General features: G+C 34.7%; 1 pseudogene; it reads left to right on the forward strand.

Moving 5' to 3' along the window:
• The first annotated feature begins 1,539 nt into the window (after positions 1-1,539).
• Positions 1,540-14,117, forward strand: LOC107517874 (annotated as a pseudogene).
• Positions 14,118-27,112: the final 12,995 nt, after the last annotated feature.

Raw genomic sequence — 27,112 nt, forward strand, 5'->3', positions numbered from 1 at the left:
AGTGATTCAACATTTTTATACTTTATTATATGATCACCCCACTAATTCTAGTATGCTAACCATCCGTCACCATGCAAACTTATTACAATATTATTTATATTACCCTTCACTTATCCTCTCACCCCTTTTCTCCTGGTAACCATCCCTTTGGTCCCTGTTTCTGTGAGTCTGTTTTTATTTTCTTTTGTTTTATTTGTTTTGTTTTGTTTAAATTCCATATATGGAAAACAGTATGAAGGTTCCTTTAACTTTGTTTTGGGCATTCTCTCCTCTCCAGACATTTTCTGACATTCTCTTCCACACCTTTAGCTAAAATAGAGACCGAAACCACCATACCTCTTTGGTTGGAACTCTTGTTTTCCTGGGTTCCCATTGAATCATAGTTCAAAATCACCATGATTTACATGGAAATAAAGGACCAAACCTGGGAATAGTTCTAGTCTCCTTTTTTATCCTTAGTCCCGCATCAGTCACCTACACATATATTCCTTCTCCTTTTCCTTGTTTGATTCCTTCATTCCATCTATTGCTTTCTTTTTCAAAGCCTCATCTCACCACCACTTTCACAGGCAGTGGTAAAATCCCCGCTCCTTGGGTCTCTTGAACTTTCGATTCATCTTCTATACTGCTATTAGGGTTATCCAACCCAAAACACAAATATTGGCATTTTACTCAATGGCATGAAACCTTTCAGTCGTTCCTCATTGCCTGCAGAATTAAGTCCAAACTCATTAGCACATGGCCTTCCATAGTCAGGCCACCAGCTACTTATCCCACTTATCTCCTGCTGTACCAACCATGCATTCTACACTTTAACATAATATATTTCTTCTGGTTTCTGGATTACACATCTGTACTTCCATTCAGATTGCATCGTCACTCTGGAATTTCATTCCTCTTTCCTATCTCCACATCCAACTGGGAACATCTACGATTCAGATTTTTTTTTTTTTTTCAAAATCAACATTTCTATGAAGGCTTCTTGGACTCTCCAACTAAATTTAACCACTTCTTCATTGCACTTCCACTTAACTCTCTGCATAATCACATTTTTAACAAATAACAATTTTCGCATTCCTACATTGGACTGTGAGCTCCTTTAGGACAGACCATGAGCTCCTTTAGCTCCCGCATCCTACTTGTTTTTATAATACTAGTGTTTCAAAGAGTTCCTAGAAGAACAATAGGTGCTTGCCCTAGGAAACTCACAAAGCTCTAAATGTTTGCTACATGCCCAAAAACGTATTAGGAAAAGCAGCTCTAGGTAGTTCTTTGCATGGAAGTTGCTATGCTTTGAGTTATGTGACAATAAAACCCCTTCCACAATTGAATTGTCAAATAATATGTCAGTTCTAGGTTAGACGTAAAGGAAGCTATCTCTCTATATTATAGTCTGGAGGACACTAAGTAGGAAAGTTGTTTTACATTGAATGTGTAATATATAATTCAACTATCTCTGAATGTTTTCAATAAGACAAAAGTAGCAGAAGCAGATACAGTTATAATAGTAATAACGGAAGCAGTAAAGAGCCCTGAACCATGGGTATAATGGAGTGGGTAGAAGAGAAAGGATCTTCTAGGGACTTGCAAGTTGATGGCATGCTGCTGGTCAATAAGTAATGTTATTGATCCTGAAAGGACTGATATATACTACATACTGGACAAGATGAACAACATTCTAATTCTTCATGAGGCCTGGCAGTGCTGCAGTTGAAATGGCACTATATCGCATATTTTGAAAATATTCCATGATCACATATGACTATATAAGTTTCACAGGTTGGACTTGAATTATATACTCCAAAATTCAAATTTTATGACATTTAAACTACCTCATTAATAGAGAGTTTCATAATTTGCACCTTAAAGGTACAGAGTCTATTTGATGGTAAAAAATAAGACAGATTAATTTCTTAACTAACATTTCTGCATTCTAGCTTCCTTGAGGTCTTCTAGATCAGGCCAACATTTACTGCTCACCTTCAGACCGATATTAAATTTTGGTCTTTAACTCAAGATCTTAATTTCCCAAAGTTTAGTTCATATTCCCTTACAAATACAAACTTAGGACCACTTGTGTTTGTGTCTTACTATAAATATATAAAGTTAAAAATGTGATAAATCAAACAAACACTAGAGAGAGACATTGTGAGGAGATGGAATAACACCTACAAAATTTCTGGAGAGATAATTAGGTAATTAGGTCTAGATAATTAGATGATTAGGTCTAGATATAGGTCATACATAATACAGGAAGAAGTGAGAGTTTTTGCTTAGGGTATTCAGTGCATATAGAAATAACTCACCATAATGGGGACACAAGACATTGAGTGAGCAGCCATCCTCACAATGTTGAGTCTTAGTTGCTAATATGAAGAACCCCAGAGTCAGAATAGTAAAGGTACAGAAGACCTTTGAGATCATCTGGTTAACACTTTTGTTTTACAAATTTCAAAATTGAGCCGTAGAGATTTTGAGTTACAAGATGTCAAATAGCTTCCCCAGAGAAACAGATAGGGATGGACATTAGAAACAAATGGAGTTAATGTGTGAATTGTCTGCACATAGAAAGTTGCTGAATTCCTAAGTAAATGCTGGATAGTTGGCTCTTAAAGTGATAATAAAGAGGTATGAAGATTTAGAAAAATTGCACATGAAAACCTCCACAGGCAGGAAGAGGGGGCCTCATGTGTCTCCCCCAAAGAGACATGGAAAACTTTACTAGAAAGACCAGAAGTTAAAGACATGGTCCTAGAAATAAGCATGAAGGAAAAATAAATGTAGAAATTGCATAAAGAAAACATAAAGCTGTGCCGTCTGCTATGGTAGCCGCAAGACATACGTACTAACTGAGCACTTGAAAGGTGATTAGTCCAAATTGACATATGTTATAAGTAAAACCTCTACATTATAGATTTTGAAGACCCAGTATAAAAAAATAAAATATATTTTTAATAATGTATATATTGATTACATATCCAAATTGTATCATTTGGATGTATGATGTTAAATAAATGTTATTAAAAGTAATGTTGCAAATTGCTTTTTGCTTTTTAAAATGTATCTACTAGAAAATTTAAAATTACAAAGGTGGTTTGTATTTATGTTTCACATTTTAATTGTATTGGATGGTGCCAGTGTAGAGAATATGTGGGAAAGGGTAGACAACAAATATTAATTAAATACCCCGTGTGGACTGGGCATCTTTAACTTATGTTGTTTTATCTGAGAATCACAACAATTAAAGTTAATTTTGGTAACTATTATTTTTATATCATTAGTTCCAGAAATCTCCATGTTTTCTTTCTCTTAAACAAAATTTTAAAGGCCACAGTAAAATAAGTTAGACAGGTTCCCTGCCCCAGCCCCCAGCATTATAACTCCTGTTCTGAGCATTTGATATTAGTCTGACACAAGGAAACAAAATTTGAGACCTAAGTAGTAAATATTTTATTGTCAGTTGTTCTGGTATAGAAAATATGATCATGAAAACCTGTTTTAAAAGCAGAATTATTTATGTCATAAAGCAGAAAACTGGTATTGTTACCTCGCTCTGCTAATTTACATTGAGATAACATGTGGACAGACTACATCCCACTCTTCCTGAATACTTTTAATTGGTATGCCCTTTGTCTTTCACTAACATATCTTATTTCTTCCATTATCTATAAAAGAAGCAAGTGTTCTTTCACCTTGAAAACTGAAATACCTCTTCCCGATATAATCAGATGCTTTCCAACCACTTTTAAAGGAAAGGAAATTGCTTCTCTGGCTGCCAGCCATCATAAAGCTGAGAACATGTCTCTTGGTAAAGGTAAGGCACTCTAATGAATGACTTTCTTTTGAAAGAAAGAGAGACAATCCCTGCAGTAATTCAGTACAAGTGACTGTTATTTAGACACTAATAGAAAAAATAAAAATAGATAAATAAAGACACAACTTCCCAAGTATAGCTGTCAGAGATGACAATAAGATAGGAAGCTATGTCCAACCAATAAAAACATTGAATTTAGTTACTTAAAGGAATATGAACAAAAATACATTTTAGTACTTCAACTATTCATGTATATATACATATACATATTATATAATATATACATATTATATATAAATATATATATATATATTAGCCCATTCACTAGAAGGAGGAAGAAAAGGAAGAAAGGAGTAAGGGATAGAAAAAAGGAGAGAGAATAAGAAGGAGGGTAGGAGGAATCAAAATAAAAAAATCTCTTATAATGTACACATCTGCTTTGAAATGTTATGCTTTACTCAGAGGTTAGCTTTTATTTTGCCTCATAATAAAAGACTACAGATTTTGTGGTAATACATTGATGTCACATTTTGCTATAGCCATCATTTAATAATTGTTTCCTTGATTTGTGATGTTCTTAGAGAAAATATGGAATTGTGTAGGAGTCACATTGTCATTTCTATACTATTTGATTGTCCTTTATTTGATATTTATTTTATTCTAAAATAGAAGGCCAAGATACACAATTCAGAACAAACAAATTAAACTGCCTTGAAATTCAGCATGATTGAATTTACATTCTCTTCTTCTCTCCATTGATTTATACCTACCTATTTTTATTCTCTATTTTGTTAGTGGTTCTAGCTGGGACTGGTCACAGGATTGTGGTTCACAAAATTTGTGGGAGTGGAGGTGCTCAGAGACCTTGATTAACAGCTCTAAGACCTCATACAATCCATTGGCTTATACAAGTCATGCATTAAAATACCAAATTATAACAAAGCTGCTTTTCCAAAACACACTGAACTTTATCAACCTAATCTTGAGAAATTTTCTTCAAGCATGTGAAGTGGAATTAATTTACTTAGTTACAGTTTTTGTGCAATCAATACATTGCTCTGTGGAAAGATATCAAAAAAAAAAAAAAAATGTATTGGACATTGTTCCTACCCTGAAAGACAACATAATGTCTAAAGGAAGAAATGACGGTCCTAGTAATCTATTACTGCATACCAATCCACTCCAAACTTTAGTGACTGAAAACAACAATAATTTTATTACTCATCACTCTGTGGGTCAGGAACTCAAGCAAGCTTAATAGGAGACAGCTTGGCAGTTCCTTCATACAACATTGGTTGGAGTGGCTTGACTAGGGCTAAAAGATCCAAAATGACACCTTCATATATCTGGGGCTGTGATGCTAGCAGTTGTCCCCCACATAGGCTGTCTGTGCACTTGGTAGTCTTAGTCTCTTCTTATCATTGAGTTGTCTAGGCTGAGCATCTTTCTAAGGTGAGAATGGAAGCTTCAAGATGTCTGAATACTTGGGGCCAGAAGTCACACAATGTCACATCTGTTGTATTTCATTGATCATTATAGACCATAGTACCAGCACAGATCAAGGAGAAGAGAAAAAAACTTTATCTCTTGATAAAAAGAATAATAAGGTCACATTACTAAAGGGCTGATGGGATAAAATAAATTGTAGGTGTCTTTGAAAACAATATGCCAAGCACTTGTGAAACAAATGAGAATAAAAATGAAAGGAATAGAAACAAACAGTTTACACTTACACAGATAATTTTGCTACAGAAGAATTTTAAGAAGCTGCTACCATGATTAGAATGATCTAAGATGGGCTTTTCAATCTTCTATTATAATTTCCTTATAAACTTAAATCACTGGGACATGGAACTAATGATAATAAAGTCTCTAAAAAGGTAAGTTGGAGGTGAAGGAAGTAGGTGTGTGCATGCTATGACAAAAAATGTATATCATATCAAGCCAAAATGAGGAAGCAGACTGACAACTTTCCCACTGTGTACCACTGTTACCTAAAAAGAAAATTTAAGGACACTAAATTCATTAAAATCAGAACTTTATGACAAAAATTTAATTTTTTAGAAACTTGCTTCACACACAAATAAACAAAGTAACAAACAAACTCCCGATAACTCTGATTCAAAGAAAAAATAAATTCTACAATAGCACAATTAGGACTACTTAAAAAATATCAAAGTGTGAAGGCCACCTGCCAACAGAGAGTTTTCTAATAGTACTTACAATGCATAATCTTAAATTGTTTCATTTATAAGTAAGAAATAGTACTTAAAATTCATTTTAAATTTCTTCATGTATAAGATAATCAAAATACAGTCAGAATTCAACTAAAATTAGGAAAGTAAGAGCAAAATATCTTGAAATAATGAAAGACAAAAGTTAATCATAGAACAGAATAACAGTGGAACTGAGGGGCAGAATCGAGGGAGCAGGTTCATCAGAAAGACTATTAAAATAAAACATCTAACAAGATTAAGAAATAATAAATGAAAAGTATTGCAGTAGGCCTTTGATAAAAAATGTTCTTACAAGAGCTTTTTTCTTAATCATAGGAGAATATTAATAGAGTTCTGTGCTAATAGATCTTTTCTTTCAAAGAAAAATTATTATTTTTGGAGAAATACACAAATCAGAATTTACTCAGGAAGTATTAGAAAACTGAATTGGAGCTATAACCAGGGAAGTGCCTGCCATGTTTTCAAAAAAGAAATGTCTTCAACAGAAAACTTTGTTCTTCTTACAAATGTTTAGCAGCAAGGTAAATGAAACAATTATTACAATGCTAAATTCATCAGGCACATAAAAATAGATGAAACCATCTCATTTCTTTTCTTGGAAAACCTGAAATTATTAAAGTTATCATCAACAAGAAAAACAGCAAACCATTGTTCCCCAAAGTGTGTTCTATAGAACTCTAGTTATCTAGTTATATTTAGTTTATACTAAATGTTCCCTGGAAAAACTGGCATTTTCTAGTTAAACATTCTTAGGAAATGATAAGTTTAAATAATTAAAACAAATTTCCAACTGCAAGATTTAATAAGAGCATTTAAGTGATAATAGATAATATTAATTTGTGACCATTTGTTAAACAATTCTCTCATTAGAAAAGGATTCTGAAAAATGTTATTGAAAAGATTAGTCATCTTTTAAATTATACGTAGAGTAAATCTTAAAGAATCTATGAAATCTATTATTATCTGAAAATACATGAATAAATAGCCAAGTATAGTTAACTACAGCAATGAAATAATATTAGAAAACCTGCTGATATAATTTATTATATCAAAAATGAGATTAAAAAATAAGACAATGTTAATAGAAACTGAAACGTGTTTAAATCCAATATTATCATAAAACCACAATCATCAATAGAAAATATTTGATATAGTAAGCAATATCTAGGCAAAATAAAGACAAAGAATATCTATCTCAAACAATAGCTAATGTCACATTTGATTAAAACAGAAATATTTCCAATAAAGTCAGAAACAAGATTAGGATACCCACTATTACCATTATTATCTACATTAACAATTTATAGAGATTCTAAATGATGTAATAGATAAGAAAAAGAATTTTTCTTACACAGGGAAAGATGATAAAATTATTATTATTTGATGATGACATAAATTGGAAATATCTATATCTAAGGAGAAAGAGGATAAGAGGGAATGATAGAAGGGCATCCATTAAAGTATTAACTACAGTTTTTGGGGGGAGAGAAATAAAATTTAGCCATTTTTATCTTTGATCTTTTCTGAGTTTCTCAAGCTTTATGCCATGATATTACAATAATTCTATTTAAACGATGTATGATTTCATAAAGTGCATGTGAATTTTGTAGACAAAATGCTTGGGATTCATTCACATGGCATAATTTAGAACAAACGTTATTATGAGGTGGATGCATAAAAAGCCAACTACAAATCAATCAAGCTGTCTAACTTTTCTATCTCCTGAGGATTCACAGTCCTTTTAGCCTCAATTAGCAATTTGTTGCTACTTTGAGGGATTTTCAATGGCATTTTCAGATAATATTTTCCCAAATATCCCTGTAGGGAACTGTAGCCATTTACCCAACACCCTTTCATATGGATCTCTAAAGAACACAAATTCACCCACTGGTGGCCATTTTGTAGTATATATTATAGAGAAAGCTTTTTGCAAATTCAAGAGGCAAGGGGTCAAAAAGTTCACATCAGCTGAAAACAGAAAATCATGATTATTTTTAACTCAATGAATAAGTAGAGAACTCCAGAAAATACAAGAGAGTATGTGTCTTGACATGGCAAATTTTTAAACTATTCTCATTAACTAGCTGTCATGAATGTTATTACTAATTCATTAACATAAAAGGTAAAGACACTCCTAATTGTTTTTCAGAAGGCTAATTAAAATCAATATATGCATTGAAGATAATAATGACAAAGTTGATGAGACCAGTGAATCTCACATGTCCACCCAAAGGAATATTTAACGAAACCTAGAGACATTTTTGATAACGGTGCTACTGACATCTATTGGATATAATCGACTAAATATTTTACAATGCACAGGATAGCCCCCCACAACAAAGAATTATATGGCCAAAATAGCAATACAATGAGTGAGTAACTCTGGGTTAGATAGTGTGCTAAACTGTGTTTATGATTCCTTTAGGAAAAAAACTTTTCTTTCTTTCCAAAGAAGGAATACGAATGGTTTTGAAAATGAATTGACACGTAACTGAGAATCTGTATATGATGTGTAACTCTATATTCCATGTTAACACATTTATAAATAGTAACTAATATAAACTATAGTGACTAATGTAATATAAATTATAGTAGCTAATGTAAACTCGCAGCAATTTTGTGAGGCACTGTGGCAGAAAATTAAACGACCTTACTAGCCATTCTTCTCGTTTTCTCCAGCCTTGAAGCCAGGTTCCCAAAGAACATATTTCTCACCATTCCTTGAAGCTAGGGGGACCTTTTAGCAAAGGGTAAGGATGTATGTATGGGTAATTTCCAGGTATTTCCTATGAAACAATTATTATAAGATCTCATTCTTTTCTCCTTTTTACTAAAAGGAGAAGGTAAAAATTGTAGTAATCACCTTGGACCCCCATGTTGCAGCTATGTGTGAGGATTATAGGACCATTTTCCTACTTGAAACGCTCTCCTATTTTTGGACTGGTATTTGAGTGAATAATAAATTGCAGTATTTTTTTATCTACTGTAGTTAGAGATTTTATTATTACAGCAGATTATTTTATATCCTAGCTATTACACAAGTACTATTATTATCACCATTTAAAATATATAGATCAGAGAAATGAAGGATTTTAAGCAAAGCAACAACTTGCAAAGGCTGAGGTTAAACCAAATATGACTCCAGACCTCAAGGTATCTCCCACCATGCAATACTACCTCAGTAAGCAGAGTTTTTAAAAGTCACGTACTATTGTAACAGCATGATTCCAAGAAACTCCTAAAAGATTTTCCACACTATGTTTCAAAGGAAATTAGCATTTATAAAAAGAGAGGGGGTAGGGTTAGTTAAACTGCATCTGAATAGAGCAAGTGTCCCAATTCCATTGAAAACTCAAATTTACCTTTTCCTGTAAAAGAAAAAATTAAAGAGGTTTAAACATCCAATTGAACCATGGTGCTCCTGAATGAGTCATACTGATGTGGTGAGCTACCAGTGACAAAAGGCTCAGCCTAGTGTTGGGGGCGGGTCTTGGTAATAGATCGCCACAAGCTTGACAATAAGATGAAGAAGCAATCTAGGAAGAAGGGTAGCATATTGCAAATAATTTAATTAAAAATAGTAAAATAGTAATAACAAGAAAATCCTTATGCTATTTGATGGAAATAATACTTACCTTCTACTCCCAAAGAGTGGGATTATTGGTGTTACACAGGAAATGTTATAATATCTGCTTTAAGCGAGGAACATTTTGCTTCACAAATCATAGGGGAAGAAGTGTAGGATATAATATTTTGAAGATATATAAAGATCCCAGAAATTTGAGAGTAGCAGTGCTGTAGAGCAAGGCCTCACTGGAACTATATCAGGAAAGTCATCGAAAATCAAAGTCTTCTTCTCTCCCCCTCAAGATCACATTTTCATGCATTTCTGATTTTTTCTGCTAGACTGCTTCATCCATCCACGTCTCTTCCAGGGGTCCTCTCTGCTTCAGCTTGCACAGGTCTCCAAGTGAGGAACTTTAGCCCTCATAATAGCAACTCTTCATATGTCATTGTGATACATGTCCCTAAGGTTAACTGCCATAGGCAGGTCTGTTGCCCAATTCTAAGTTCCTCAGAGATAGATATGATTGGCTCACTTCACATTTTTTTGAGTCAGGCTGTGCAGCTCCTAAGTTTCTGCCTTGCCAAACTATGGACTTGCTGCCTTGGGAAGGATGCACATCTCTGGTCCACTAAGCATCAGCCAGATGGTGTGGTTATATGGTACATGACCAGAACACACCCACTTATTAGCTAGCAAGGACCACAGCAGCATCCTTTAGAAGGCACTGGGGAAATAGAAGGCCATTATAAACAAGCCTGGTTCAGCTTTGATAATTTTGCTCAGCTGAGAAACCATTTTCAACTCAGATACTAATCAAGAAATGATTCTTTCTGCCAAATGCATGAGAATGAAATATGCTTGCAATTTTGTGGCAGTGGAATAGAACACAGAGGCGGCTGGGTAGAGCACACAGAACACAACAGAGCAAAATGCTAGAATCTGCCCAGAAAGGGTGGATGGAGAGTAGAGCTGCTGCACTAACACACAGAGAAAGAATCTGTATCAGATAAGATCCACCAGTTTTGAGTAAAAGAAATCCACTCTGGCCAGCTTGAATATATAAAAAGATAATGTACTGGATGGATATAAGGTGAGCACTCAGAACTAAGAGGAAAACTCAGGTGGCAATCAGGTAGCTTTTAGAGAGGGTAAATTAGATGGAGCTATTTGAGAAATTCATCCAGATGTGCTACAGCTGGAATAAATAGGTCCAACCATTTTCAGTTTATGTATCACCCTGCCACAAATCAAATCCTCAGAATTCCAAAAGGGCCTTATTAGGCTTGAGGAGGAGAAGAAAGCACCTTCAATGACAAACTGTACCTAAAATTAATGAGAGAATTCCCCCAAAAGAAAGCCAGATGCTATTTAAAAGTTAAGGATGAATGGTTGTTGACCGGAAATTAATAATAATGTTCATTACAGAAACTGTTTCTTGAGCAATAAGCAATTATTGTTTATTATATTAATTGCTTATTATTATTACTATTATTATTATTATTATGCTGAGAACAACCTTTCAAGAATACCGTTGAAAGGACTGGTTAATAAAAGTGTAAGCTGAACAAATTCAGATGAAACTAAACCAAATCTTCCACTGGAAATAAGACAGTAACTAAAGTGTATATACTTTGTATGTGCTAGAAAACTTTCATTTAATAACTCATTGAATCTTCACTTCAACCCCATGAAGTCATTAGTTAAATCCCATTTAGAGAGAGAAAAAAGCAAGGCACTGAGAGTTTACGTTAATTACATGCAAATCCATGTTAGAAGCAGCCAAGCCAGGACCAGATCCTCGGCATCTGGCTCCACTCCACACTCTACCCAGGAAACCACTGCATGTTCTTAGGAAGGAAAGGAAAGGAAATGTGCTACACACAGACCAAGGAGCTAGGAAACGAACCAGCAGAACTTAGACAAAGCAAGGGGAGAAATCTAAAATGAGATAAAACCAAAAGACCTCCTGATGTTATGTCAAGCTAAAGATTTCACCAACTTTTCAGTTAAAAGAAAAATAGGAATTAGAGTGGGAAAAAATGGTGTAGATGATAGAGTTTTGTTCATCCCTCTTGCGACCAAATCAAAGTTGAGTCAGAAACACCGAGAAAACAGCAAGCAAAGTCACCTGGGATCTGGATTAACAGAAGCATTACAACTAGAGAGAGAAATAATTAATCAACCTGCAATGGTAGAAGGTAGGAGGGGGTGAAGACGAGAGGCTGAGTGGGACACAGGCTGAGACAGCAGCAGCCAGCAGCTGTAGACGCCTCTGAAAAGGGCCATGACTTTCGTGGTGATGGACCTGCTCACTCTGAGCGCTAGTGCCAGGTAGGCTGCGTGGGGGGCACCATGGACTTATAGGGGGACACTGAGTTGTCAGAGCGAGGGCTGGAGGCAAGGTTTTCTCCCGGGCAGAAGTGCTGGTGGTATCCACTTCCTCTGATGCTCCTTCCCGCCTTCCGGTGTGCACACTCAGCACCGCCAAAGCTGAGACATTATCTAATTGGATAACAGAAGTCGCTCCTCCTAGAGGATTTCCTGAAACTCTGCCTCCCCCAACTCTTGGTCCCGCCCAAGCCACATCCAATTGTTCAGTGAGTCAGATGCTCCTTGTTGAGCAGTGCCAAGACTCATACTGGTGACAGCTGACCTCAGTTTCTGGTATGGTTTCTTGAGGCAACCATAAGAACAGCATCTGTGGATTGCTTGCTGAATCTTAACAGGTGGCCCAGGAGGGGCACGAGCTGGGGCCAAACTTAGCCTGCAGCTGAACCCCTCTAGGACTGTGACACTGGACAGCTACTAAACAAAGCTGCGCTAATAAGACCAGGAGACTTAGGAGCTTTGCTTAGTACATAGAAACAGACACAGAAAAGCAGCCAAAATTGGTAGACAAAGAAGCAGAAACCATTTGAGAGAAGAGAACAGAGATCCAGGAATAATGGAGTCAAGTAATCTAACAGATGCAGAGTTTAAAACACTGTTATAAAAACACTCAATGGACTTAGAGGAAGTATAAATTAATTCAGTGAGAACTTTAACAAAGAGTAAAAAAAAAAAAAAACATAAAAATAGAAATGGAAATTATAAAAGGGAACCAGTCAGAAATAAAGAATATATTATCTGAGATCAAGACTATATTAGATGGAATAAACAGAGCGAATAAAGAAGAGGATCGAACCACTGATACAGAGAATAGGGAACTCAAGGACACTCAATCAGAATGACAAGAAAAAAGAAGCCAAGACTGTAATAATTTAAGAAGCCTATGGGACACTATTAAATGTAAAAACATTTGTGTTATAGGGCACCTGAAGGAAAACAAGAAGTTGAAGAGCAATTGAAGAAATAATGATGGAAAACTTTCCTCACCTGGTGAAGTAAATAGACATACAACCTCAGGAAACTGAGAGTCTCAAGAAAGAGGAACCCAAAGAGGCCCCCACAAGACACATCATCATGAAAATGCCAAATGTTAAATACAAAGAGAGAATCTTAAAAGTAACAAGAGAAAAGCAATTAGTTACCTACAAGGGAGCACCCATAAGACTGGCAGCCAATTTCCCAAAAGAAGTTATACAGGACAGAAGGACTTGGCACAAAATAGTCTATGTGATGGAAACCCAGGATCTACAACCAAGAATACTTTATCCAGCAAAGCTATCATTTAGAGTCTAAAGACAAATAAAGAGCTTCCCAGTTGACATTGACTACCGCTCTCGGCAGGAGCACCTGGGAGACGGGGAGGGCTTCCAGGGCTACGGGCCAGACCGCTGAGAGCTGCTGCTCTGTGAGATTTCATCTGCGTCCTTCTGCTGCTACTAGCAGGAGATTTCCAGAGCTCAGAGGTGCCTGGGGCTTCTGCCAAAGGATGGGGAGGGATTGGGGTAGGTATAGGAGATTGCTTCAAAATTGAAGGGCATGCATTTGTTCCAGGGGTGAAGCCCCAGGCTGGATATTCACGGCCTGAGTGCTAGTAGACAGAGAGTACATCAACTTCCTTAAGACAAATGGGAGTTTCGTGGTTCATGATATACCTTCTGGATCTTATGTAGTGGATGTTATATCTTCATCTTACAGGTTTGATCCTAACAGAGTGGATATCACTTCAAAAGGAAAAAGGAGAGCAAGATATGTGAATTACATCAACACATCAGAAGTGGTCAGACTGTCCTACCCTCTCCAAATAAAACCTTTAGGTCCACCTTCTTACTTTTTAAAAAGGGAATCATGCTGCTGGACAGACTTTCTGATAAACCCAATGGTTGTGATGATGGTTCTTCCATTGTTGATATTTGTGCTTCTGCTCAAAATGGTCAACACAAGTGACCCTAACATGAGATGGAAGATGGAGCAGTCAATGAATATGCCGAATTCCAACCATGAATTGCCTGATGTTTCTAAGTTCATGACAAGACTCTTCTCAAAATCATCTGCCAAGTCTAGCAGCGGGAGCAGTAAAACAGGTAAAAGTGAGGCTGGGAATAAAAGGTAGTTGGGTGGTCCAGAACTGGCATTTGCACAAATGCAGCAGCACTGGGTGGCATCTAAGCCTTAAAGGAAAACCATGTGAAGTAACTACTGTAAACTCGAGTCATCCTTAAAGTTTATCTCTTATAACCATTGTGTGTAGTAACTCCTTAGTACACGTTTTGGACTTAGTACACAAGAAAAGCCAGTTTTCATCTTTTGTCTGTATGAGGTCAATATTGATGTCACTGAATTAATTGCAGTGTCCTGTAGAAAATGACATTAATAAATTATATGAAGTACTATTAAAAATTTTTTTTTTTAAAAAAAAGAGCTTCCCAGACAAAAGTAAGCTAAAGGAATTTATCAGCACCAAGCCAGTATTGCAGAAAATGTTGGAGGGACTTCTTTAAGAATAAAAAAACATGTACCAAAAATATGAATAAAGAATGGTAATAAGTACATTCCTATCAACAAGTACCTCAAATGGAAAAGAATTAAGTGCTCCAACCCAAATATAGAGTGGGCGAATTGGTAAGAAAACAAGACCCCTATATATGCTACCTACGAGAGACTTGCTTCAGATTAAAAGACACACACAGACCAAAAAGAAGGGGATGGAAAAAGATATTGCCTTGATGGACCTAGAAGGTATTGCACTGAATAAAATGAGTCAGATGGAGAAGACAAATATCGCATGATTTCACTTACATGTGGAATCTAAAAAACAATTAACAACAACAGAAACAGAAATAAACTCATAGATACAGAGAATATTTTGAGGGCTACTAGATGGGGGTGTTGGGAGAAACAGCGAAAAAGGACAAAGGAGTTAAGAAGTACAAATGGATAGTTACAAAACAAACATAGAGATATAAAGTGTAGCATAAAGAAAATAGTTAACGACGTTGTAATAAAATGTAAGGGGAAGAGGAGCACTAGATTTAGTGAGGTGATCACTTTATGAGTTATATAGATTTCTAATCACTATGCTATACAACTGAAACTAATATATTATTGTATGCCAACTATAATTGAAAAAAACTCATCGAATGGTATAATGTAAATACGGGCAACTAATTGTCTATTATATTTCAATAAAGCCAGAAAAAAAAGGGAAATAGAATTAAGAGGAACATCTACTGCATATTGCTCATGTTTTCTTGAATCTGAAAGAAGGTGTTGAAATTTATTATACGGTATATTTCTTATTCTGAATTTCAAGGTCAGACATTCCCAGCTAATCTTGTCTTTACATCTCCCCAGATTAAAGCTTTCTCCACTGCCGACCCCTCCAACAAGAGTTGTTACAGATAGTTGAAGTGATGGCTGAGACTTGGATATTTTCAGTTTATGCTATAACATGAGGAAAACATTTTGTATAGCTTTCCATCCTACTTTTAAATAACTCTTAAACAAGAGAAATTCCTGCTAACCATATTAACTTCATTCTGGTTTAATTCCAGGAAAAGAGGGTGAAGAAGCGAAAGGGCTGGGGAGAACCTAGCTAATAATGGTCTCCATCCCATCATTGGTAAATTGTTTATATTGCAGTCTTAAGAATTTCACTTCTTTCCCTTCCTGTTTGTCTTCATGAACAAATTAAATGGGACTCCAAATTCCAATTGTTTGTAAACAACAGGAGATTATTTGGTTGGCAGGAAAGGCTTGTCTACAATTTTAGATAAATTTAAATCCTGTCTACTAGAAATAGCCAAACATTCGTCCTAAACTAACAAACTGTCTCCATCTCAGGTTTGCTGCTTATAGTATGGCTAATTGCCCACTGAGGATAGACTAAACTGTGTAGAGTTAGAAATTCCACTAACAGTGTACATTTATCTATATGGTAAATAAAATAGGGAATTTTAGTGTATTCTGGTTCCTGATCCTCCTTCTATATTCATACCTGAAATCGTTCCCAAAAATAAAAAAGAGGAGGCAAATTCATCCAAGGGTGAGGAGAGATGGGTTTATCTTTGCCTTCTTACTGTCTCACATTTCTTAAATTAAAAAAAAAATAATAATAACACACACACAAAAACAAACAAAAACAAAAAATAGCAATAAAAACACTTCTTATTCCTCCCTAGCAAGAAACTGAAACACTGAGTTAAAACATTAAGAGGCCTCAAAAATTTTCACTTATTAGTTGACACCAAACTTTAAACCTAGTTCTGTTTCTTCGCTTTTTTATTCCAGCTGTCATTTTCTTTTCAGATTTATAGAGATATAATTGACATATAGCATTGTCTAAGTTTAAGGTATACAATGTGTTGATTTGATGTACTTATACATTATGAGATAATTACCACAGTAGGGTCAATTAGCACCTACATCACCTCACATAATTGTGTGTGTGTGTGTGTGTGTGTGTGTGTGTGTGTGTGTAGAATATTTAAGTTATACTATCTTGAAACTTTCAAGTATGTATAATAGAGTAAGATTAACTATAGTGACCATGTTGTTCATTAGGTCACCAGATCTTATTCATCATATAAATAAAAGTTTGTTTGTTTTGACCAATGCCTCCCTTTTCGGACACCCCCGCCCCCATTTTACTCTGTTTCTTTGAGTTCGGCTTTTTTAAATTCCGCAAATAAATATACCATACAGTATTCCTCTTTCTCTGTCTGAATAATTTCACTTAACAAAATGCCCTCGAGGTCCACCCACGTTGTCTTAAATAGCAGGATTTCCTTCCTTCTCATGGTTGAATAATATTCATATGTATATATCACATTTTCTTCTTTTGTAAATTAAATTTATTGGGATAACATTGGTTAATAATATCACATTTTCTTTATCTATTTCACCTGTAGACAGATACGAAGGTTGTTTCCATATCTTGGCTATTGTAAATAATACTGCAGCGAACACAGGACAGTAGATATCTCTTTGAGGTTTTTACTTCATCTCATTTGGATATACACCCAGAAGTGGGCTTGCTGGATCACATGATACTTCTATTTTTAATGTTTTGAGAAACCTCCATATTGTTTTCCATAGTGCCTGCACTAAATTACATAGAGTCACCTTTCTCCCCATCCTCACAGACACTTGTAATCTCTTGTGTTTTAGATGATAGCCATTGTAACAGTATGGAGTGGTAGCTTTGTGGTTGTGATTTGTATTTTTCAGATGATTAGTGACGTTGAGCATTTTTGCATGTACCTATTGGCCATTTGGATATCTTCTTTGGAAAAATATCTATTTCTTCCTCTTCCCATTTTTTAAATAAGATTGTATTTGGTGTTTGTTTGTTTGTTTGTTTGTTTATTTGTTTTATTTTGCTCTTGGGCTATGTAAGCTCCTTATAATTTTGGATATTAACTCATGATCAGATACATAATTTGCAATTATTTTCTCCCATTTTATAAGTTGCCTTTTCATTTCATTGATTGTATCTTCTACTGTACAGATTTTTAGTTTGAGTTTGTCTCATTGATTTATTTTCATGTTTCTTGCTTTTGGTATTATATCCAAAAAATCATTGCCAAGACCAATTATAAGATTTTTCTCTATATTTTCTTCTAGGAATTTTATGGTTTCAGGTCTTTGTGTTTATGTCTTTAATTGATTTCAAGTTATTTTTTGAGTGGTGTAAAATAAAGGTCTAATTTTATACTTTTGCATGTGATTATCCAGTTTTCCCAACATTATTTATTGAAGAGTATATTCTTTCCTCCTTGAATATTTTTGGCTCTCTTATCAAACATTAGTTATCTATATACGTGAGGTTTTATTTCTGAGCTGTTTATTCTGTTCCATTGGTCCATGTGTCTGTTTTTATGTCAGCATTATACTGTTTCGATTACTATAACTTTGTAGTGTAGTTTGAAATCAGGGAGTGTAATGTCTCCAATTTTGTCTTTTATCGAGATTGTTTTGGCTGTTTGGGGTCTTTTGTGTTCCATATGAATTTTAAGATTGTTTGTTCTATTGCTGTGAAAATGTAATTGGAATTTTTATAAGTGTTACATTAAATTTGGAGATGACTTTGGGTAGTATGAACATTTTAATAATATTGATTATTCCTATCAATAATACAGAATATCTTCCTTTTGTTTGTGTCTTCAATTTCTTTCATTAAAGTCTTATAATTTTCAGTTGATAGATCTTTCACCTCTTTGGTTAAATTTATTCCTAAGTATTTTATTGTTATTGATGTTATTGTGAACAGGATTATTTTCTTTATGTCGGAGATATTGTTGTTAGCACATAGAAATGCAATTGATTCCTCGTGTTGATTTTGTACCCTGAAACTTTACTCAATTTATTAGTTAGTTCTAACAGTTTTTTTGGTGGAATCTTCAGAAGTTTCTAAATATTTGATCATATCATCTGCACACTAAGACAGTTTTACTTTGTACTTTCAAATTTGGGTGTCTTTTATTTCTTTTTCTTCTCTGATTGCTCTGGCTGGAACTTTCACATTGAATAGTAGTTGTAAGAGCAGGCATCCTTGTCTTTTCTTCATATTGGAGGAAAAGCTTTCAGACTTTCACTGTTAAGTATCACATTAGCCATGGGCTTCTCATATATGGCCTTTATTATGTAGACGTATGTGCCTTCTGTACCCTATTTGTTAAGAGTTTTTACCATAAAAAGATGTTTAATTTTATCAAATGCTTTCTCTGCATTTATTAAGATGGTCATATAATTTTTATATTTTATTCTATTAATGTGGTTTATCACATCTATTGATTTGCATGTGTTGAACCATCTTGCATCTCAGGAATAAATCTCACTTGATCTTGGCATATGATCCTCTTAATGTGCTGTTAAATCCAGTTTGCTAATATTTTGTTGAGAATTTTTATATCTATGTTTTATATCTATATAAGAAATATTTCTCTGTAATTTCCTTTGTTTTGTAGTGTCCTTATCTGTCTTTGGTATTGGAGTAGTGCTGATCTCATAAGATGAGTTTGGAAGTATTCCTTCCTCTTTGTTTTTTTGGAATAGTTTAAAAAAGATTAGCACTAATTCTCTTTAAAGGAACACCAGAAATGCCATCTGGTCTTAGGCTTTTCTTTACTGGGAGATTTTCGATTATGATTCAACCTCTTTAATATCATTTTATTTTATTTTATTTTATTTTATTTTATTTTATTTTTTATTTTATTTATTAGAACTGAGAAGATTTTTCTTGGCCCTAAGCTGTGCCACCTTGTGGGGAGAGATGACAGAAGTAAAGTAAAACTGCTCCTTTACCCTCTCCAAACTTGTATTTTCTTGGTTCCCACAGTGTGCCGGAACTTCTCCGCTGGAAACCTGAACTTCCACAAAGGCTCTTATCTGTAGGTGACTGTCTTAGACAGTGCTTTCCAGAGGCTCCTGGACAATAGCCAAGAGAAGCTGGAGCCAGTTTATAGGCCACTTACTGCTAGGTCTAAAATTGAAACTGAGGTCTATATGCCTATCACTTGACACACAGGTAGGTTAGACTCCTTCCAGGTCACTTGGCATATGGTGCTGGATGCCATAGCTCCCACAAAGGCATTTTCTTGCATGCATGGATGCCAAATTTGGGAAGGAGGGTTGAGGGGGTGACACACAAAAGAGAAACATCTTATTTAGATCAGACTCATGATGCTAACCAACATCATTCTCCTTTTAGCTGTCATGATCACAAACTATATGACAGGCACAAGGACGATCACTTTGCTGGGATCATTTCAGTTAATATTCTGACAGCATTTTGATGAAGCAATTTTTATTACTATCATTATTGTTATTGTAAAAATGAGAAAATTAAGTAACTTACTTATTACATGCAACTACAAACAAAACTTTAATTCTACTTGACTTTAAAAATCTTCATATGAATCAAAGTATGAACAGGCTCTTTCCTTTGCCTTTCAGCCTTCATTTCTCAACAATTAAATATTACGTATGAGGTGCTGTTCTAGGTACTGGAAATAAAAGTATGTGAACAAGCCAATCAAAGATGCTGCCTTCGACGAGGCTTATATTGTAATAGAGCAAGCAGATAATAATTGTTTTTTTAAAATATGTAATTCTAAGTAGTAGTAAATGCTGTGAATACCTTACTTGCTTCTCTAACTTATTTCCTCCTCTCTCCCACTTGTTTACTATGGTTCAGGAGTGCTGGGTCATTCCATCTCTTTAATATGTCTTGCATGTTTCTCCCTCAGAGTATTATCATAAGCCCTTTTCTCTACCTGGAATAGTCTGGCAGTAGACTAAATAATCAGATTTATCTTTGAAGAAAAACTTCGTCGAGAAAATGGCATTTGAGCTGTGATCTGAATGATGAGACTTTATCAACCTCATAAAGGTTGGATGTAGACTATTCTGGGTGGAGAAAAGGGTTCATGATAATACTCTGAGGGAGGAACATACAGGACATATTAAAGAGACTGAGTGACCCAGCATCCCTGAACCATAGTAAACAAGTGGGAGAGAGTAGAAAATAAGTTAAAGAAGCAAGAACCACAACTTAAAGGGCCTTGTAGGCCAGAGAGAAGTACACAGATTGCATGCTAATAGAAATGGGAAGCCACTGGAGAGTTCTGAAAAGGAGAGTGGTTTGATCTAAATCATAATATCTTTACTGATATATTTATATGATATATTTAACATGTATTAACATATATATGCAATATATTTTAAAGTTTAGCAAAAATACATATCGAACATCTAGTCACGGTCATTCTTAAGAAAACGAATGCTATTAGGAGATAGAGATGGGGCTAGCAGGAGAGACTTTTGCTTTATCTGTATTATTTACGCTTTTTGCAATGAGAACATATTCATATATTGCTTGAAAATTTAAATTAACAAATAAAATAAATAGCTGAAAGAAAACTTTTAGGTGTAAATAACCCAAAGAAATAAGTCATTATTAGATGTAGCCCTAAGTTCACTTTTTTTTTTTCAGAAAAGTCACAAAATTTATACCCAAGTGCAGATTTCAACATCCATATGTTTCAAGGCTGAAAATGAAATGAAACCCAAAATTATCTTTATATCATTCTGAGTCAGTACATATGTGCTAGTACACAAAGAAGTTACCCTTTTGTTAACTTGAAACTTCTGAAAGATGATATGAAGAAAAGAGAAGCAAGACATAGTCCTGAATTTCCTTTTATCATACAGTTCAGAAAAAACACAGGAGCAATTCTATTATCTATAACTGTTTATAAAAATCCAGTATGGTATGCAGGTCCAAACATGAGTGTCTTGCTATCAGTTTGATTACATACAAGTAGTAAGTCTTAAATCAGGTGCAAGAGCAGATATGACCCTGTCGTTTTTTTTTTTCTTTCATCATACATAAACACCTTTTTAAATTATTTGACATGGTTAAAAAAATATATGTATAAATTTCAAACCCAAAGAGCTTATCAAAATATCACCATTTAGTAAATATGTAAAACTTTAGTCCTAGAAAAAAAAGTTGTAAACATGGTTTGGGATCTATATTTACTTTTTTATCACTTGTATTTAACTTGGATAAATTGGTGATCTTACCTATTCAGATGGTGTTTATTACAGTCAGTAAAAGATTCCCTGAAGAAGGGATATTTAAGTTAAAATGTGAAGGATTAGTGGGATATAGTTGGATAAAGAGGTGAGCGGAAGAGTGCAGAAAAGTATTTTGCAACAAAGGAAAAGCATGCATGCAGGTCCTGAGGTAGGCAGGAGGGAAATATTGGAAGACGGCAAGAGACCACGCCTCACGAGAGAGCATTCCGAGAGATGAGGCTATCGTAGTAGGCAGGTCTCAAACAAAATATGGCCTTATAGACCACATTAAGGAGTTTGGTTTTATCTTAAGAACAATCAGAAATCATGGAAAGTATTTTAACTAGAAAAAGAATTATAATAAGATGTGTACTATTGTACAATGAGCAATCAGAGGGGATCAGTGGTACATGTGGAGAAATCAAAGAGGAGGTTTTCACAACATCTACATGAGAAGGTGGTTCATCTACGGTAAAGATGATTGAGATGAAGAGAAGATGCAAGAAATTGCGATGTAGGTGGAATGAACAGAACTAGATATGTGGATATAAGAGAGGAAGAAGGTGATGTCCATAATTTCTCTCAGATTTGTGGCAGAGACATGTGAAACATCTGTCAGGATTCTTGCTAAGTATGGGCACCAGAGTTTGGACACTTTCAGTTTGCATAGCTTTGCAATGTAGTGCCTGTGAAGATATTTTAAAGGATCATTTGGATAATATTCTGCAGTCATCAGGGAAATTTATACCCTCTAGACAATCACTAAGGATTTTGAGAAACCGTAGTGCAGAAATAGTTCTTGAAAGAAGCTTGTGATTCTGTACCTGACAGCACTGATATTAGCTGCCCTCTAGAAATGCTGAATATAATAGGTATAAGGCAAAAGAGCAAGGAAAGAATTGTTGTCTCTGGAAACTGCACAAGAATTACAGAGATCTCAGAGAATGCCAGTAAGCCCAGGGCAAGAGTATTTGTATCACAGTCCTTTCCTAAGTATTTCTGGAGAAAAAGAAGCTGTTCTCTATAAAAGCTCCCAAAAGGTGCTATAGAGTTAGAATCCCAGAAATTCTGAACCAATCTAAGATGAACAATTTGATCTACTCTTCTATTTATTAGTAACAGAAAAATCTCAAGAAAGGGAGTAAAGGTGGAATGTGATGCAGGCATCTACTTAAGTTGGCCCATGTAGAGGATTAGAATTAAACATGTGCATTTATATATGTGTTGTGTGTAAATATATATTACATAATGCAAAAATGTAAAATGTAAAATGTTTGTGTATACACACATACCACCACCACCACCGCCACCACCGCCACCACCAAATATCTTGTTAGTGCATGATAATTCTTTTTTCTAGGATCCTTAGTGGAGATACATTTTTAAAAAGAATTCTTAAGCCTCCAGGAATTATCTTTTGTCCTATACTTAATCTGTTAATAAGACCAATTTAGCTGTAATGTAACTGGTAATGCATAATGTTCTATTTACTGCACAATTCTGAACTTGCTCAGAGATTACCTGTGAGCAGGCTGTCCTTACCCGTGGGCATAGTTGATTAGGAGACACTTGGTATGGTTTCAGAACCACAGAGAAGACTCAGATTTTGAACTTGTTAAATGTTCTGGGGAGAGTTATTTAAGACTGTCAGCTCCTATGAGACCCTACTGTATGAAAGAACTGCATTAGGCATAGTGTCTGATCTTAAAATCTATTTGAGGGATACAGGATTCACACGTGGGTAAAATGCACAATAGCAGGGCTGTATTTGAAAAAGGGCAAATCAGCATTAAAAAAAGACAAAGAATATGGCTGACCTTCACTACAGTGAGTTAGAATATAACCTATGCGTGAGGTATATTACTGGATGTTAAACACAGTAATAACGTTCCATTTTAATTTATTGATTTTTATGTCTATTTCCTTTCTCTTTTTCACAGGTTAACACTACCATTATTGGTTTGATTTAATTTGCCACTGTTGAGTAGCCTGCCATTTGGAATGAGCTTGCACTCCATCTGCTGTAAATGAAGGATTTGCAAGTGGCATTCTTCCCTATTTTCTTAAGGATTTAAGGTGTCACTAGATTTCAACTGACTCTACTAAAGGGCTCTTTGCCAGGATACTACCTAATGCCAATTTTTATTAAGTTTCCATAAATATTTATTAATACAATTGTGCCCAAATTTTTCTTTAAGTATTGAACATGCCAAAAGAGGTATTTGTTTTTCTACTTTTCTATGCCCATATTTAAACATGTTACGTAAATACGTCCACACCTAAATCTGTCCTATCTTGTTGATTCATTTTTAAAATTCACACCCTGTCTTGTATAAACTCAACCCAACCATGAAAGTAATTTGTTCATGAGTCATAACCTTACAAACATTGAAGTAATTGTAAAAGCATCTCTTGTTAGTTTTCGATTAGGGTATTAAGTTTGATAACATGTTGTGTTAGATTTTAGAAAAAAAGTCATAAAGGGTTTTATTTCTTAATGCTCAATATCACTTAATCGTAAATACATACAAGGACAAAGCTAAATATACATCCATTTTCCATTTTAACACCTTCAAAAATAATTCTCCTGGGCGTATCATGGCAGACAGTGCTGTTTTTTTTTTTAAAGAGTATGTATAGAATATAGAAACTGAACAGGTATCTATAGGCATGCTACAATATGCTAAAATGATCTGTTTATTCAATTAACATAATATTTTTAAATGAAGTATCGGAAAAAAAATTAACTGCTGTAAGACTATGAATTTGAACCAAATATGCTTTAGAATTCATCAACACCATATCTAGCAGTGATTCAGACAGTGCAATTCAGTGCAAGAGGACTACGAAGGCAAATACATTCCTATTTAACAAGATGAGGATATCCTCCTACTTCACATATTAGAAAGGCTAAGAATGAATTTCTCCTAGAAATATTTGTAGTAGGTTAAGTTCTAGCAAGGAACACATTATCCGCCAAAACGCTCCTGATAAAGCAGGGTGTCAAGCCAACTGGAGAATCTCTTGGTAGCAGAAGCCAATCTTCTTCCTGTATTAACTACCTCATTTAATAACTCCTCCTTCTCACTCATTTGCCCTACACTAAACATCCTTAATACCTGTCTGAGCTATTCCCTGCTCTCCAACATCACCAACATTTTCTAAACTGGGCTTCTTGACATTTCTTATCATTTATAGAAATATTTCCTAGTTGATCTACTAGTTTCCGGCTAAATCCCTTTCCAATTCACTCACTGCACAAACACAAATTTCATTATGTCATTCTTGTTTAACATAGTCTAATGATCTCAATAACTCGAGGATTCCAGTGTAACATTTCTATGTATGAGCTCAGGGACTGCCCAGTTGCACTGTTTTCATTTTCCATTATCGTGCCTACTTCGTGCCTACACTCAGACGCACTCTGTTCTAACTTCTCTAAACAAGCTGTGCTCTCCCATTTAGGGCCCTTTGCTGAGAATGTCATTGAAAAGTTAGCTCAAGTATTTTCTCTTTCCTGAAGATTTTCAGAAGTGTGCACTATAGGAATGTGGGATGTGATTTAAAAAAAAAAAAAAAAAAGCTTGCTCTGCAAAGCAGCTGATATTTGGAAGTGCTGATATCAAATTCTAATCCTCTGGCTAGCTGTGTGATCCAGAAAAAATGGCTTGGTCACCACAAGTTAACAGTAAGCCATATCCATCCTCATCAAGTGGGTGCTGCCACCGAGGAAGAGGACAAGTAGTCGATGCCTGAGCAACCATGGTCCTTCAGACTCTGGTTATAACAATTTTTTTTGAGATGTAATTGACATATAATACTGTATAAGTGTAAGGTGTACAAAATGTTAATTTGATATGTTTATATATTGCAATATGATTAACATTTTAGCAATAGTTAACACCTCTATTGTGACACATTATTATTATTTATACACATATTTATTTTTTTATTTTGTGATGAGAACATTTACAATCAATCTAAACTCTCAACAACTGTGAAGTATATAATACAGTAATTATTTTATCTTTCAACTATAGTTGAAATTCAATATTATTTTATATTAGTTTCAGGTGTACAGCATAGTGGTTAGACATTCATATAATTTACAAAGTAATCCCCCCAATTAGTCTAGTACCCATCTGGCATTAAATATAGTCATTATAATATTATTGACTATATTCTCTATACTGTACTTTATATATCCATGACTACCAATTATACTTCTTAATCCCTTCACCTATTTTCACCCAGCTCCCATTCCCTTCCCATCTGGCAACCATCAGTTTGTTCTCTATTTCTGTTATGTTATGTTTGTTTCTGTTTCTGTTCTGTTCATTTATTTATTTTGTTCTTCAGATTCCACATATAAGTGAGATCATATAGTATTTGCATTTCTCTGCCTGACTTATTTCACTTAGCATAATATCCTCTAGGTCCATCTATAGTGTGGCAAATGGTAAAATTTAATTCTTTTTATGGCTGAGTAATACTTCATTGTATATATGTACCACTTCTTCTTTATCCAATTTCTATTGATGGGCATTTAGATCACTTCCATATCTTGGCTATTGTAAATAGTGCTGCAATGAACATAAGGATGCATATATCTATTCAAATTAATGTTTTGAATTTCTTTGGATAAATACTCAGAAGTGAAATTGCTAGGTCAAAAGGTAATTCCATTTTTAGTTTTGCAATCCCACCAACAGGGCACAAAGGTTCCCTTTTCTCTACATTGTTGCAATCATTCATCATTTGATTTGTTGATGATAATCATTTTGACAGGTGTGAGGTGATATCTCATTGTAGTTTTAATTTTCATTTCTCTGATGATTAGTGATGTTGAGCATCTTTTTATATGTGTATTGGCCATCTGCATGTCCTCTTTGAAGATATGTCTATTTGGGTCTTCTGCCAAATTTCCATTCAATTGTTTAATAATATAGTATTGTTAACTATAATCACAATGCTGTGCAGTAGACCTCCAGCACTTTCTTATCTTCTAACTGCAAGTTTGTACCTTTTGACCAACATTTAACATTTGACAAGGGAGTCAAGAATACTCAATGGGAAAAGGATAGTCTCTTCAATAAATGGTGCTGGAAAAATCAGATAACCATATGCAGAAAAATAAAATTGATTGAACCTCTATCTCACACCACACACACACACACACACACACACACATACACACACACACACACACACACACACACCTGAGAATGGATTAAAGACTTAAACATAAGACTTGAAGTAAAACTCCCAAAAGAAAATAAAAGAAAAAGCTTCTTGACATTGGTCTCGAATTATTTTTTAGACATAAGCACAAGCAGCAAAAGCAAAAAATCAACAAGTGGGACTACATCAAGCTAAAAAGCTTCTGTATAACAAAAGAAATAATCAATAAAATCTAGAAGCAACCTATAGAATGGGAGAAAATATTTGCAAACCATATATCTGAAAAGGGGTTAATATTCAAAATATTTACAGAAGTCATAAAACTCAATAACAAAAAATAAACAA

This window comes from Rousettus aegyptiacus, unplaced genomic scaffold, assembly GCF_014176215.1.
Source record: "Rousettus aegyptiacus isolate mRouAeg1 unplaced genomic scaffold, mRouAeg1.p scaffold_m13_p_11, whole genome shotgun sequence".
NCBI classification, from domain to species: Eukaryota; Metazoa; Chordata; class Mammalia; order Chiroptera; family Pteropodidae; genus Rousettus; species Rousettus aegyptiacus.